Source organism: Pelophylax lessonae, assembly GCF_965119305.1.
Source record: "Pelophylax lessonae genome assembly, chromosome: 1".
Lineage (NCBI taxonomy): Eukaryota > Metazoa > Chordata > Amphibia > Anura > Ranidae > Pelophylax > Pelophylax lessonae.
Genome location: NC_138768.1, coordinates 702,517,597 through 702,533,234, shown reverse-complemented (window position 1 = coordinate 702,533,234; position 15,638 = coordinate 702,517,597). Strand labels below are relative to the sequence as shown.

The 15,638-nt window shown below is 45.9% G+C and overlaps 1 long non-coding RNA gene across 1 annotated transcript in view; it reads left to right on the top strand.

Annotated features, from left to right (window-relative positions):
• LOC309545977 overlaps positions 1–15,638 on the top strand; it is a 47,615-nt gene that overhangs the window by 19,268 nt on the left and 12,709 nt on the right. The gene's annotated exons all lie outside the window — the stretch shown is intronic.

Below are 15,638 nucleotides of genomic sequence, written 5' to 3'. Positions count from 1 at the left end.
CCTCATCAGTGTTGCCTATTAGAGCTCCCTATCAGTGCAGCCTATCAGTGCAGCCTCATCAGTGAATGAGAAAAATTACCTGTTTGCAAAACTTTATAACCAACTATGAAAAATGTTGTTTTTTTTTTTTTTTTGTTTTTTGTTTTTTTAAAAATGTATTTTTTATGTTTTGTTTAGCAAAGTTTAAAAAATCCAGTGGTGGCTAAATAGCACCAAAAGAAAGCTCTATTTGTGTGGGAAAAAAATGCCAAAAAATGTCTTTAAATACAGTGTTGTGACCATCCAGTTGTCAAAGTGTGACAGTGCTGAAAGCTGAAATTTTGGTCTGGGTAAAAAGGGAATTAAAAGTGCCCAGTGAGCAAGTGGTTAATAAAGGCCAGTGTGAAGTTATGTGTTTTTTTGCATAAAAGTGTCCTCATTGTGAGTGTAGGTTGAAAGATATTTGTGGAATGCATTCATGTCTCTAGATTTGTCATTTGAGCGGAGGATTATGTACTGTAAATCCAGAATAGATTAAAAAATAAGGTCACATTGCCTCTCTGCATACAGTGACACCAAGTACTTAGATTACTGAATTTATAATGCTCATTTTAAACCTTTTTAAGGTCTTCTGCCTGGGGAAAAAAAAATAAAAATGCCATATCTGTGTTTCCCAAAACAACATTTCTGTACATTCATTACAAGCTTTATCGGCTCTAAGGCTTTCCTTACTCGGGTGTTTAAAGGGAGTAATGATAAATCTGTCCGGAAATATGATAACCATGAGAAATGGCCCCATCCAGACTGTATTGTAGAATGGTTTAGAAATATTGTGAATAATAGTAAATTATGTCATTAGCTACGTTTTTGCTTGTGACTTATCTCTGCCCCAGTAAAGCAGCAGATAATTGTTATTGGCCTTTGGGAGTGAAGAGCGCATGAAAATCAGCTGATAAAACGCAAAGCAAATGTACTTTTCCATATTGTCATTACAAATAGGCGCTCAGATACTGCTTTTTCCTGAATCTGATATACATCATAGTTTCTGTTGTACGACAGGAAAATTAATCTGAAAACAAACCATTTTGGACAGATCAGTGAAAGTATCCCATTCCCAGCCTAGTTGTTTACTACAGACGGTACCCTTTGACATAGTGACATGTGAGAAGAGTCCTACAAGACTTGATACACATCAGTGTTCCTACATAGCTTTTGGCTGTTGTAATAGAAGTCTCGTGTTCAGTAAATATGTGTAATGTGGTGTTAACTTTTCATAAATGTAGCAATGTCTTTGAAGATGTCCTAATTTTTCTGTACATCGTGGATAGTGTTAAACATTGCAATGACTTTATGGCACTTTTCCACTGCAAGTACCGACTCGGCCCTGCTTGGCTCGGTTTGGTTTTCCACTGCATGGTACGGTGCTGGAACGGTTTGGTACGGTTTGTTTTTCCACTAATAGTAAGTGGGTGGGATAACAACGATTCTCTGACCAATCAGTGGCTAGTAGTGACAAACAGTCAAGGCTGCATGCAAAGGATTTTGGGATATGATACCGGTACGGCCCTCTTGGAACCACAACCAAGGTGGTACTGTTTAAGCGAGCCATACCGTTCGGCTCCATGTAGTGGAAAAGTGCCGCCGTACCGAACCATCCAACACCGTACCATGCAGTGGAAAAGCGCAAAAGCGAGCCGAACCGTTCGGTTCCATGCAGTGGAAAAGCGCCATTACATACAGTATGAGACGTTAGGTAAGCGTTTTTTTGTTCGCAAGAAGGCTGGAGGGACATTATTATCCTTGGCAATGTAAATCTGCAAATGGCAAGCAATGATAGAAGAGCATATGTTTGTTTACAAACCAAACTCACCCGCTGAGCTGTCATTGTGCCTGAGGCCGCATTCACACTGTGCGTACTACAGCATGGGCCTGTGTGAGAGCCATGTTTACCTGCACAGGGGATGCACAGATGTTTTGTACAGTCCTTTGATGTCAGTTGGGATGCAACAGCTGCACGGTCAAAGCTGCTGCTCCAAATTTGACATCAGTGCGGGTGGGATTGCAGAGCCCTGAATGCAAACAGTATGCGTTTGGGGTTTGGTTGTCAGATTGGGCGCCGAGGCCGTGCACCTGCTACATCCTAATTGACATCACTAGGACTGTCTGAGCAGGATTGCACAGAACACCTATGCATCTCCATGCAGGTAAACTCTGCTCTCATGTGAGCGTATGCTACAGTACATGCCCAGTGTGAATGAGGCCTTATACAGAGAAAGGAATTTTGACTGCAGAATGTGAAAGTAAGGCCTCATGTACACTGCTGTTCCTAAACTCACGTAGAATTTAGAGGCAGTCCAAGCTCCTCTCCTGAATGCAGAAGAATTGCATTCAGGAGGGGAGCTTTTGGGTATTTAAACTGCCAGATGCTTCTAAAATCGTCTAAATTCAGGCCAATTAAATAAACAAACTCCCAAATACTGCTAAACTGGTTGGAAAAAATGCAGCTTAGGTGAGTTTTTAGTGCTGATTTTCTTCTTTAAGGAGAAACGACGTTTACAATAAATCAGTGTGAATGAAGCCTAAGGCAGGCTATAGATAAAGCAATTTCTCTATCGTTCATTGACGGACACAGCTCTTCATGACCGTAGGGTTATGTTGCCCCCTACAGGGGTAGGACACTAGGCAGAGAAAAGCTTGAGCATGCCTATGGGGCTGTCCCTGGGTGTATACTCCCACTTCCTGCTATAGGTATTCAGTTTTTTTTTCTGCCTAGTCAGGATCACAGGGATAAGGTTGTTCTTCGACCATGTCCATTGTTCCTTCCAAAGGTCATCTCTGATATTCATCTGAATGAAGACATTGTGTTGCCTTCCCTGTGTCCTATGCCTAATGGGCCATACACACTATAAGATTTTCTGAAGACTTTTTCCTTTAGATTTACCAAAACCATATAATATGAGGTCAGACCTAAACACTTTCAATTTGTATGCAATCTGGCAGGCCCTTGTACTACATAGAAAAGGTAAATCTGAAGAAAATCTAACCACAAAATTTGGATAGTGTGTATCCAGCTTAAGCATCCTAAGAAGGTTGTTTTTGCATTCCCTGGATGTGGTTCGGGCAATTAGGGTGTACCTGACAGCTACAGAGTCGTTTCGAAAGTCAGACTCACTGTTTGTCCTCACGGAAAAGTGGATGTGTTGGCATCTGCTGATGCTTCTTTTGGCCGCAAAGTTTTGCAGGCTGCAGTTTAGAGGACTTGTCCTCTTTGAGGGTGTTTTTTCAGGTGAGCTCCAGTTGTTCTCAGTTGACCCCCATGTTCTCTGGTTGGCTATGTTTAGCCTTCGGGAAGTTCGTTTTTGTTTTCTGCTGTTCCCACCCCTCATGTTTGACACTGCTTTGGGACGTCCCTACTGTCATGAAGATGAAGAGCTGTGTCCGCCAATGAAGGAAAGAGAAAATGGGATTTTTGACTTACCGTAAAATCCGTTTCTCTGATGTTCATTGACTGGCACAACACCCGCTCCCTATTTTGAGTTGGTTTGTATTTCTTCTGACACTGCTTGTTACAAATCTGAACACCTATAGCAGGAAGTGGGAGTATACCCCCAGGGACAGCCCCATAGGCGTGCTCAAGCTTTTCTCTGCCTAGTGTCCTGCTCCCTTAGGGGGCATCATAACCCTACGGCCATGAAGATGAAGAGCTGTGTCTGTCAATGAACATCAGAGAAATGGATTTTACGGTAAGTCAAAAATCCCATTTTATATTTTCCTGCAACCATGGAGTGTTGATGGGAGAATCCCTCCCACAGAGCTATTGTGTTCTGATGGTGGTGAGGCACTTGGAGCGTCCCTGCCAGGAGAACACCGCCTCTGGAAAAATTGCATATAAAAATCTGACATGCTGGTTGTATCCAAGTCGATCGATGGATCAACTCTGGTGCAATCACCCTGCTCCATAGATGGTTCGGATCTTGTCCAATTCCTGCTGAACCAGTCGAAATTCAAACTATCTATGGCCGGCTTAAAAGTCAAACCAAAAAAAAAATGTATAGGCTGGGATTTGGCATGCGATTTGACTTGTCAAATTGCCTTGATGTGAACGGGGACTAAGGGCACTTTCACACTGCTCTGGTGCAGGTTCCTCGCAGCACAGTGCTCCCAAAGTTTTCACGAGGGTTCTCCCAGCGATTTCGCAAAGACTTCTGTTAGACTGGGTGTGTTTAGAGTGTTTTCTGAACGCACAGCAAAAGTCCTGCATGCGTCATCTTTGATTAACTTTCTGAAAACGCACTAAAAACGCCCTAATAGAAATCTATAGGAAATTGTGGGCAACCCTTCCAAAAACTGTGCGTTTATTACCTTGCACCAGTGCTGCTGGTAAACTGCGTTGGAGCATTGTGAGAGTCTATAAGGCTCTGTTCACATCTATGCAGTTTGCTTTTGATCAGTTTCTGCAGTGCTTTTTGCTGTGCATTTTTAAACACGCGGTTTGCGTTTTTGCATTCTTTATGCTTTTTATTCTTTTTTTCCAATTTGTTTTCGGGCCGATTTAAAAAAAAAAAAATGCAAATCGCTGCAAAAATGCACTACATGCTTTTCTGCAGCTTCTCCATTTAAAGTCTATTGAACCAAGAAAGCAAAAAAAACACTGTTTTGCATTTAAAAAATGTCCCTGACCATTTCCAGAAACTGAGTGGCTGAAAAAAGTGTAGATGTAAATGCGTCCCATAGTAAACCATGTTAAAAGAACTTTCTCTGTCGCTCATTGACAGACGCAGTCCTCTTTGATTAATATCAAATTGGGTTATACTGCCCTCTACAGGAGTAGGACACTAGGCAGAAGAAAACGTTCTGGCCATACCTTAGGGGCAGTCCCAGAGGGTATATCCTCTCTCTCTCTGCTACAGGATGTCAGTTTTTTTCTGTCTAGTCAGGAGTAATGACCTAAGTTCCTTGCTGGGATCTTTGGTCCTGGCAAGATTTTTTAGATAAATTCTTTTTAGTTAGCTTTTTTTCTCCAGTTGTTCCTGTGAGATCTTCAAGCAAAGATGCCGGATCTGGGCGACGGGCTGGATGTTGAGGTCCAGTGGTCACCCCAGCCGGCCTACAAGCGCGTGCAGATTCCAGCTTTGCGCTGGATCGGCCACGACACATTTTTAACAATTATGCTGGAGCTGGGCGACGGGCTGGATGTTTAGATCCAGTGGTCACCCCAGCCAGCTTACGAGCGCGTGCAGGCCCTAGCTCCGCGCTGGGTCGGCCTGCGACATAGTCCCGCTGGACGGGGACTGGCCCTGCGAGTTAAACGTCTCGCCAGGACGCCTACGACCAGTCGGAAACTGAGTCATGGCGTCCGTATTGGTCGACAGCCCCCCCCCCCACCTCGGTGGAGAGGGGTTCTGTTAGGAGTGGGTGCCCACCGGTTCCGGTATGGTGAGTAGAATGTTCCCCCTCCCCCCCTGTCGGGTTTTGGGATGGATACGGGCCCCTCTGTGGATGGTCGGACCCTCTTGATCCTAGGGTTCCCCTTCTATCCTATGACATGTTTCACAGATCTCCCTCTTGATAGTGTGATTTGGTGAATAAGAGATACACTCCAGGAGGCTTGGTTTGGGAGCTGACTATCTAATAGTCACTGTAAAGAATTGGCGCTGTAAGAGGAGGAAGCCATGACTGGGGTCAAGGATGGAGACAGGGGCTGGCATTACTAGTTGAAATAGTCATGTAAAAAGGTGATATAATCAAGCACCTACCCAATGCATAGTGATGCAGCTACATGGACTACCGCCATCCTCCCGCAGGTCGCACGGCACAAGCCGCTGCTATCCTTCCGCAGGCCGCACGATTCAGCAGGCCGCCGCCATCCTTCCACAGGCCGTCCGCAGGCCGCCGCCATCCTCCCGCAGGCTGCACGAGATCCACAGGCCGCCGCCCTCCTGCCGCAGGCCGCACGGATCCCGCAGGCCGCCGCCATTTTCCCGCAGGCCACACGAGATCCGTAGGCCGCCGCCCTCCTTCCGCAGGCCGCACGGATCCCACAGGCCACTACCATCCTCCCGCAGGCCGCATGAGTTAGCCGCCATCTTTCCACAGGCCGCCATTTTGGCATAGCCTGGTTTCTCCTGCATGGGGGCGGCCATGTTTGATATGCCCAGCTACCTCGAGGAGTAGCAGTGGGAGCGCCGGAAGGCGTGTAGAGGGGCGAAGCCGCCTCCTTTACCCGGGAAAACTATTCACAAGACTTCCTGTTCTGCAAAGGACAGCGCTGAGAGCAGTTTGGTAGAAGCTTCTCTGCATCAGGTGGTGAGCCCTTGGGGTCTCTCTCTCTCTCTGTGGGGGTCCAAAGCTGGTAACGCTGAGGGGCGCTGTTGCGCTGGGGGATTACACATAAAAAAAAAAGTTTTTTTTCTTTTGCAATCTTTGTTTGCTGGCAAGTGTCCCTTGTATTAGTCATGGACCCTGCCACACATATATCCCCACCTGATCCCCTCTAGGTGGCCGCAGGACCCTCCAGTTTCCCACTTACTATTGATGCATTGTCAGCGGTTTTGGAGTCTTTTGTATCCCGGGTGGAGGTGGCCTGTCAGGGACGGGGCGCAAAGAAGCGACCCCCGCCTACCCCTATTTCATCTGACACTTCAGATACAGATTCTGAGCCTGTCACTGCAGCTGCAGGTCCCTCGTCTGGGGCTTGTGTCTCAGGTACGGTCTCCTCAGACAGTGCCTCCGCCATAGCACAAGAAGAAGCGTTGGTGGATGCACTAATTGTGTCTTTCCGGGAAACCTTAAGACTTGAGGTTACACTGGCAGAGGTAGCTGATACTGAAATTCCTTTTGGTACTAACAAACCTACCAAGATGGCGAGGGTGTTTCCCTTGCCCAAATGTTTTGGTAATATTAAAGAGGAATGGGGTCGACCAAAATGAACCCCTGGTATTTCCAAACGCATTACTAGGCGTTATCCGTTTTGAGGAATCCCTCCTTAAAAAATGGACAGTACCACCATTGGTGGATTCACCGATTTCCAGACTAAATAAAGCTACTGTTATCCCATTGGAGGACGCTCTGTCCTTTAGGGATCCAGTGGATCGTAAGGTGGAAGCCGTGTCCCGCTCCATCTTTTCCCTGATCGGGTCAGCTTTTAGGCCAGTGATTGATATTGGTTTGGTTTCACAAACATTGACAGAATGGACCAAGTTGTTACGCCGGGACTTGGAGGGGAGAAGCATCCCCCCGGCAGTATCAGACTTGCTAGAGCAGATGATACAAGGGCTACAGTTTGTCTGTGACTCCGCTCTGGACACCACTCCATTGTTGGGGCGTGCATCGATTTCCGCAGTGGTCCTCAGGTGTGTGCTGTGGTTAAAGTGCTGGTCGGCGGATCAAGGTTCCAAAAAAGCTTTGGCTAATCTCCCCTTTCAAGGGAATCGCCTATTTGGGGCCACCTTGGATGAGATTATCAAGGATCTCACTGGGGGCAAGAGCACTTTTTTGCCATAGAATACTAAGGGTAAAGGACCTCGTCATAGACGGGGGGCCTTCCTTTTCCGCTCATAAAAAGTTTTTCGCTCCGCTGGGGCGGGCGATAAGGCAAAGCCCTCCAAAGCCCCTCCAGGAGGATTCAAGGGGCGCTGGTCGGGTAAACAAAAGTCCGGCTCTTCCAGAGCTGAAGATAAGACTACTAAAGCCTGAAGGTGCGCCCCCACCCATATCTGGGGTGGGGGGGGCGTCTTCACCGGTTTCCGGATCCATGGCTTTCCAGAATCCTGGACAAATGGGTTCGCGAAGTCATACGGTCAGGATACAAGATCGAGTTTCGATCACTTCCACCGGTGCGATTCTTCCCTTCCAATATCCGACTATCCCCGGATCGCTTAGAAGCTTTGCGGGGGGCAGTAACGGATTTGATGCAACAAGGGGTGGTGGTCCACGTTCCTTGGACAGAGCGTTTTCAGGGGTTTTATTCGAACCTATTCACAATACCCAGAAAAGAGGGCAAGGTGCGTCCAATTCTGGACTTAAGAGCACTCAATCTTTTTGTCAGGGTACAAAAATTCAAAATGGAGTCCATTCGCACAGTAGCGGCCTCCCTACATCAGGGGGATTTTTTGGCGTCCATAGACATCAAAGATGCCTATCTTCACATTCCCATTTACGCAGGACATCAGCGTTTCCTGCGTTTTTCCGTAGAAGAGAACCATTATCAGTTTGCGGCGTTACCCTTTGGTCTCGCCTCGGCTCCCCGGGTCTTCACAAAGGTGTTGGCCCCAGTTTTGACGCTGTTGCGACAGCGAGGCATATAGATTCTAGGTTACCTAGACGATCTTCTGCTCCGTTCGGAATCTCCGCAGACTCTGTTGCTAAACTTGGAGATCACCATGATCTCTTTGCAAGAGTTCGGGTGGCTGGTGAACCTGCAGAAGTCATCTCTGGTTCCCACCAGGAGGCTAGAGTATCTGGGTCTAATTTTAGACACCTCCATGGCAAAAGTGTTTCTCCCTGCGGAGAAACTCCGGAAGATTCAATCAACGATTCAGTTGTTACTATCCGTCAACTGGCCTTCCCTTCGGACTTGCATGAGGGTCCTGGGTCTGATGGTGGCTTCCTTCGAGGCAGTACCATTTGCCCAGTCCCATACCCGAATCCTTCAAAAGGAGATTCTTCTCAAATGGAACCGGAATCCCGATTCCCTGGACAATCGGATCCGATTGAGCGAGCGGACCAGGGAGTCTCTGGTCTGGTGGCTTCGGTCTCCGATGCTCAGCCAGGCGAAGTCATTTCTTCCAATATACTGGACGATTGTCACCACGGATGCCAGTCTATCCGGGTGGGGAGGAATTCTCGGCAAATTATCTGCTCAGGGGCTCTGGTCCCTGGAAGAGTCCAGGTTACTGATTAAATGTATTGGATCTGAGAGCGATCAGACTTTGTCTGATTCATTGGACCGAGCAGCTCCGGGGCAGCCTGGTGCGGATCCAGTCAGACAATGCCACAGCGGTGCCTTACGTCAATCACCAGGGGGGCACCAAGAGTGTCCTGGCGGCCATAGAAGTGGCCAGCATTCTTCGTTGGGCGGAACGATTTGTTCCAGCTCTCTCCGCGGTATTCATTCCGGGGGTGGAGAATTGGCAGGCAGATTATCTCAGCCGTCAGATTCTGGATCAAGGGGAATGGTCTCTTCATCCAGAGGTATTCCACCAACTGTGCCTTCATTGGGGCACCCCGGATGTGGATCTGTTGGCATCTCGGCTCAACAGGAAAGTGCAGAGGTTTGTAGCTCGCTCCCGCGATCCTCTAGCAGACGCTGCAGACGCGCTGGTCGCCCCATGGGGGCAGTATCAGCTACTGTATGTCTTCCCTCCTCTCAAGTTGCTGCCGAAACTTTTTCGCAGGATAGAGGTGGAGGGATTTCCAGTTATCCTGGTAGCTCCGGACTGGCCTCGTCGGGCCTGGTACGCCGACCAGAGACCCAGGTGCTGAAGGACAAGGGGTTGTCAGCTTCAGTTATTCCTACTCTAATTAAAGCAAGGAAAGCGACTTCCAGAAAAGTCTATCATCGCACATGGAAGTCTTATATCGCGTGGTGTGAATCCCTTGGGTTCCCTCCACGTTCTTACTCGGTGGCCCGAATATTGGCCTTTCTGCAAAAGGGGGTTGAGCAGAAACTGTCCTTGAGCAACATCAAGGGTCAGGTTTCAGCGTTAGCAATCTTCTTTCAGAAGCCTCTGGCTACTCATTCCATGATGCGGAGTTTCATCCAGGGAGTGCGGCACCTGGCTCCGCCGGTGCGCGCACCCTTGCCGCCCTGGGATCTTAATTTGGTGTTGTCGGTTCTTCAGAAACCTCCCTTTGAAAATATCAGGGAGATTCCCTTGCTTATTTTATCCCAGAAGGTGGCCTTCTTGGTGGCTATCACTTCTGCACGCAGGGTGTCAGAACTGGCCGCATTATCCTGTCGTTCCCCATATCTGGTGGTTCATAGGGATAAGGTTGTTCTTCGTCCGAATCCATCTTTCCTTCCTAAGGTGGTTTCAGAGTTTCATTTGAATGAGGACATTGTATTGCCTTCCCTGTGTCCTAAGCCCACTCATCCTCGGGTATTCGCGTTGCATTCCTGGGATGTGGTTCGGGCAATCAGGGTATACTTGAATACTACGGATTCGATTCACTTTTTGTGATCACGGATGGCCCTAAGAAGGGGTTGCCTGCATCTGCCGCGACTATCTCGAGATGGATCAGACAGACGGTGGTACAGGCTTATTCTATTAAGGGTCGGGAGCCTCCGTTCCCTGTTAAGGCGCACTCCACTCGGGCGCTTAGTGCTTCATGGGCCTTTCGCCATCAGGCGTCAGTGCTTCAGGTTTGCAAGGCGGCTACATGGTCGTCGGTGCATACCTTTGCAAAATTTTATAAAGTTGATGTGATGGCATCGGCGGATGCCTCTTTTGGCCGCAAGGTTCTGCAGGCCGCCATTTGAGGAGACCGGTGGTCTACCTCGAGGGTTTTTTTCTGTTGGGTTTTCAGTTGAGTCTCATCCTTTTGTCGGATGAGCCTTTAAGACTTCTAGTTGGCACCGGTTGGGCCTTCTGGATTTGAATTTTGATTTCTGTTATCCCACCCCTCATTTGTGGCACTGCTTTGGGACGTCCCAATTTGATATTAATCAAAGAGGACTGCGTCTGTCAATGAGCGACAGAGAAAATTGGATTTTTGTAAGAACTTACCGTAAAATCCTTTTCTCTTAAGCTCATTGATAGACACAGTACCCGCCCCTCTATTTTTGAGTTGGGTTGGGTTAAATTCTCTGACACTGCTTTGTGACATAACCGACATCCTGTAGCAGAGAGAGAGAGGATATACCCTCTGGGACTGCCCCTAAGGTGTGGCCAGAACGTTTTCTTCTGCCTAGTGTCCTACTCCTGTAGAGGGCAGTATAACCCAATTTGATATTAATCAAAGAGGACTGCGTCTGTCAATGAGCTTAAGAGAAAAGGGATTTTACGTTAAGTTCTTACAAAAATCCAATTTTAGTGTGTTTCTGCAAAGAAGGCACCAAAAAAACACAAAGGTGTGAACTAGGCCTAAATGCATAAACACAGAGGCTGGATATGTGCAGTTTATTTCCCATTATATTGCAGTGTAGGTATTAGATGATAATGTGTCTGGAAGGTTTGGGGATTACCAGAACAGAATGGGTCATGCAGTCTGTGTGTACCCACAGCTCGGTTTTTATGTGTAACTACAAGATTGTCATCAGGGTAATAAAAAACAAAATCTATAATTGCATTTTTAATTGGATTAATAATATTCAGTATAGCCATGGTTAGGATTACTTCAGTTGCACATTCAGCAATTCTTGTTCAGAATAAAAGTCAAGGAAAGCAGAATGTAGCAGAAGTCCACTTTATGCGCTTTTTGTCTTTCAAGTGTTTCATGCAGACTTTATAAACACCGCTCAAGCTGAAATTCTCCAGACGGCTTCCTGTCTGAGGGATGCCGCGTAAAGCAGTCATGTCGGTCTTTCTTTTTTTCACTTTATTGTGCAGAATAGAACTTGACAACATGGGCTGACTCCTTCTCTAAACGAAAAACCCGGCATCTTAGGAAAAGTATGAAGACTGTGTGGTAGCAACACATAATCTCTGACTAGTGCTGACAGATTCTAGCTATAGGACTTCAAAAACAGAATAAATCTGCGCTCAGAAAAAAAAAAAAAAAAATTATATATACAGTATCTCACAAAAGTGAGTACACCTCTCACATTTTTGTAAATATTTTATTATATCTTTTCATGTGTCGACACTGAAGAAATGACACTTTGCTTCAATGTAAAGTAGTGAGTGTACAGATTGTATAACAGTGTGAGATTGCTGTCCCCTCAAAATAACTCAACAAGCAGCCATTTTAGTCTAAACCGCTGGCAACAAAAGTGAGTACACTCCTAAGTGACAATGTCCAAATTGGGCCCAAAGTGTCAATATTTTGTGAGGCCATCATTTTTTTTCCAGCACTGCCTTAACCCTCTTAACATGGAGTTCACCAGAGCTTCACAGGTTGCAAATGGAGTCCTCTTCCACTCCTCCATGACAACATCACGGAGCTGGTGGATGTTGGAGACCTTGCGCTCCTCCACCTTCCTCTTGAGGATGCCCCACAGATGCTCAAATAGGGTTTAGGTCTGGAGACATGCTTGGCCAGTACATCAACTTTACCCTCAGCTTCTTTAGCAAATCAATGGTCGTCTTGGAGGTGTGTTTGGGGTCGTTATGTTGGAATACTGCCCTGCGGCCCAGTCTCTGAAGGGAGGGGATCATGCTCTGCTACAGTATGGCCCAGTACATGTTGGCATTCATGGTTCTCTCAATGAACTGTAGCTCCCTAATGTCGGAAACACTCGTACAGCCTCAGACAATGACACTCACACCACCATGCTTGACTGTAGGCAAGACCTACTTGTCTTTGTACTCCTTTCCTGGTTGTTGCCACACAGGCTTGACACCATCTGAACCTAATAAGTATATCTTGGTCTCATGAGACCAGAGGGTATGGTTCCAGTAATCCATGTCCTTAGTCTGCTTGTCTTCAGCAAACTGTTTGCTGGCTTTCTTGTGCATGACCTATAGAAGAGGCTTCCTTCTGGAATGACAGCCATGCAGACCAATTTGATGCAGTGTGCGGCGTATGGTCTGAGCACTGACAGGCTGACCCCCACCCCTTCAACCACTGCAACAATGCTGGCAGCACTCATACACTTATTTATTATCCAAAAGACAACCTCTGGATATGATGCTGAGCACGTGCACTAAACCTCTTTGGTCAACCAAGATGAGGCCTGTTCTGAGTGGAACCTGTCCTGTTAAACCGCTGTATTTTTTTCAGATCTTCAGAGTTCTTTGCCATGAGGTGCCATGTTGAACTTCCAGTGACCAGTATGAGAGCGATAACATTGAATCGAACACACCTGCTCCCCATTTACACCTGGGACTTTGTAAAATGAACGAGTCACATGACATCGGGGGGGGGGATGGATAATTGGGCCCAATTTGGACATTTTGATTTAGGGGTGTACTCACTTTTGTTGCCAGCAGTTTAGACATTAATTGCTGTGTGGTGAGTTATTTTGAGGCGACAGCAAATTTACTCTGTTAGGCCCCTTTCACACAGGCGGACCGTTCAGATCCGCCTGTCCATTTTTCAGGCGGATCTGAACGGATGCCCCATGCATCTCTATGGGGCATCGAATGTTAGCTGAGACATGTCCACTGACATCCGATCCGTCAAATCTGGACGGATAGAAACCATATTTTCCATCCATCCATCGGATCGGATGAGAACGGACAGACGGTCCGTTCCCATCAGATTCCCCCATAGAGAACAGCGGGGACCTGACAGCTCTGTCTCCGCCCACAGCGTGGAGACAGAGCAGCCATCCGCCTGCTCAGCGGGGGATCAGTGGATCGACCCCCCCGCTGAGAAAAACTGAGTCCGCAGACAGACTCCCCTTTGTGAAAGGGGCCTAATACAAGATGTACACTGATTACTTTACATTGTAGCAAAGTGTCATTCCTTCAGCATTGTCACATGAAAAGGTATAATAATATATTTACAGAAATGGGAGGGGTGTACTCACATTTGTGAGATACTGTGTGTGTGTGTGTGTGTATGTATATATATATATATATATATATATATATATATATATATATATATATATATATATTCTAATAATCTATGAGCAGCTACTACAAAAACTGTGATACCAGTCCAATAACAATTCATACATAGAAAAGCAGCGCTAAAGTGTGCTAAATTAAATAAATAAATAAAACAACATATGAATAGTGATGAACAAATACTGAATTCAGTGTAAAGCGGTTGTGCAAAAAAAGTCCAATAGAGAGATGTATCAAATCTTCAATAAAAAGTGCAGTGCAATTGGAGACTAAAAGGATCGCCACCACCAACACCCTCCAACATAAGCCTCCTTACCAGATCAACAAGACCATAAATTATAATAGTCAAATGAGCTAGAGTAGGCAGATGGATATGGATGACAATCACAGGTGGAAGAGTTGACAACTGGTATTGGATCCCATATGGATTTGAGAATAAATAAATAAAAAAGCTCCCATAATGAAGTCCATCAAACTCCAATATAATGTATATTGTAAAAAAGTAGATGGCTACAATTACCTTTTTTGAAGGTCAAAATAAGGCATGTACAATGGTATCGCTCCAGCAAGCTGTCGGCTAACAAACATTGCTTATTTATTTATTTTATTCTCGAGTCCATATGGAATCCAATACCTCTTATCAACTCTTCCACCTGTGATGATCATCTATATCCATGGTCCTAAAAAACAAGCAAAAAATTGGGGGAGCAAACCCTGAACATGTATATCTAAAACCGGTGCAGCTATGAACCAAGCGACATGTATGTTAAAAAAGAATAGCGCACACATGCAAAAGAAATGACTATCAAATATGGAGACAATCCATAAATAAAAATGGGGATTTGGTCCCACCATATGGCCATATCGTGCTCAAGCCCACCACTACGTCAAAGTACCCCATTATCAGTGGGTTCTACACTATCCATAAAAAAGGGGTGAATCCAGCCTCTCTAACCTTGGAGACAACACTCCTTGCTGGGAGAGATGTGCTAATGCACTACAAGGGACTCCTCCTATATCTACTTGATAGTGGACACTGATAGAATACAGGTGTGTGTGGGGGGTGGGGTGCTCAACCTCAGAAGTCTGGTCAGACCGAATACATAATAAACAAGCAAAAAATTGGGGGAGCAAACCCTGAACATGTATATCTAAAGCCGGTGCAGCTATATCCATGGTCCTGTTGATCTGGTAATAGGCATGTGTTGGAGGGTGTTGGTGGTTGCAATCCTTTTTCTGGTCTCCGATTGCACTGCACTTTTTATTGAAGATTTGATACATCACTGTATTGGACTTTTTTGCACAACTGTTTTACACTGAATTCAGTATTATTTGCTATTCACTATTCATATGTTGTTGTATTGATTTAATTTAGCACACCTTAGTGCTGCTGTTCTATGTATTAATAGCTATAGGACATAGCCATAATGCCCAACCCCAGATAAACATTTATTTTTATTTTTTATTATAGGGTGTGGATGAGTTAGAATTTATGATAGAGTTTTGCTGTCTTTGACCCAATCGGTGAAAGTTCAGTTTGCTTTGTGTTCCTGTGACACCAGAACAAGAAAAAAGGGAAAGTTTGTCTCCTAGAACAGGAAGACACAGACACCGATAAAAATCAGACATACTGTATATTCTAACCATTTCCCATCTGAAAACTCATTCCCTGACAGAAAGCAAGGTGAGAGCTCCCAAACAGGAACATAGACATTAATAAAAGCCTGCTGGAGTTTTTATGTTTCCAAATCATCCCCCTTGCCTACCAAGGTCCACTATAGCAAGCCAGAAGACCGTGTTGTGTAGGCCAGTGGTCCTCAACCCTGCCCTACAGGGCCTACTAACAGGCCATGTTTGCAAGATAACTGAAATACATCCCAGGTGATATAATTTGCTGCTCAGTGATTGCAGTATTCTAGTCTGCATCTCCCCAAGGTAATACTTAAAATCTGGCCTGTTAGTGGGCCCCTAAGGACCGGAGTT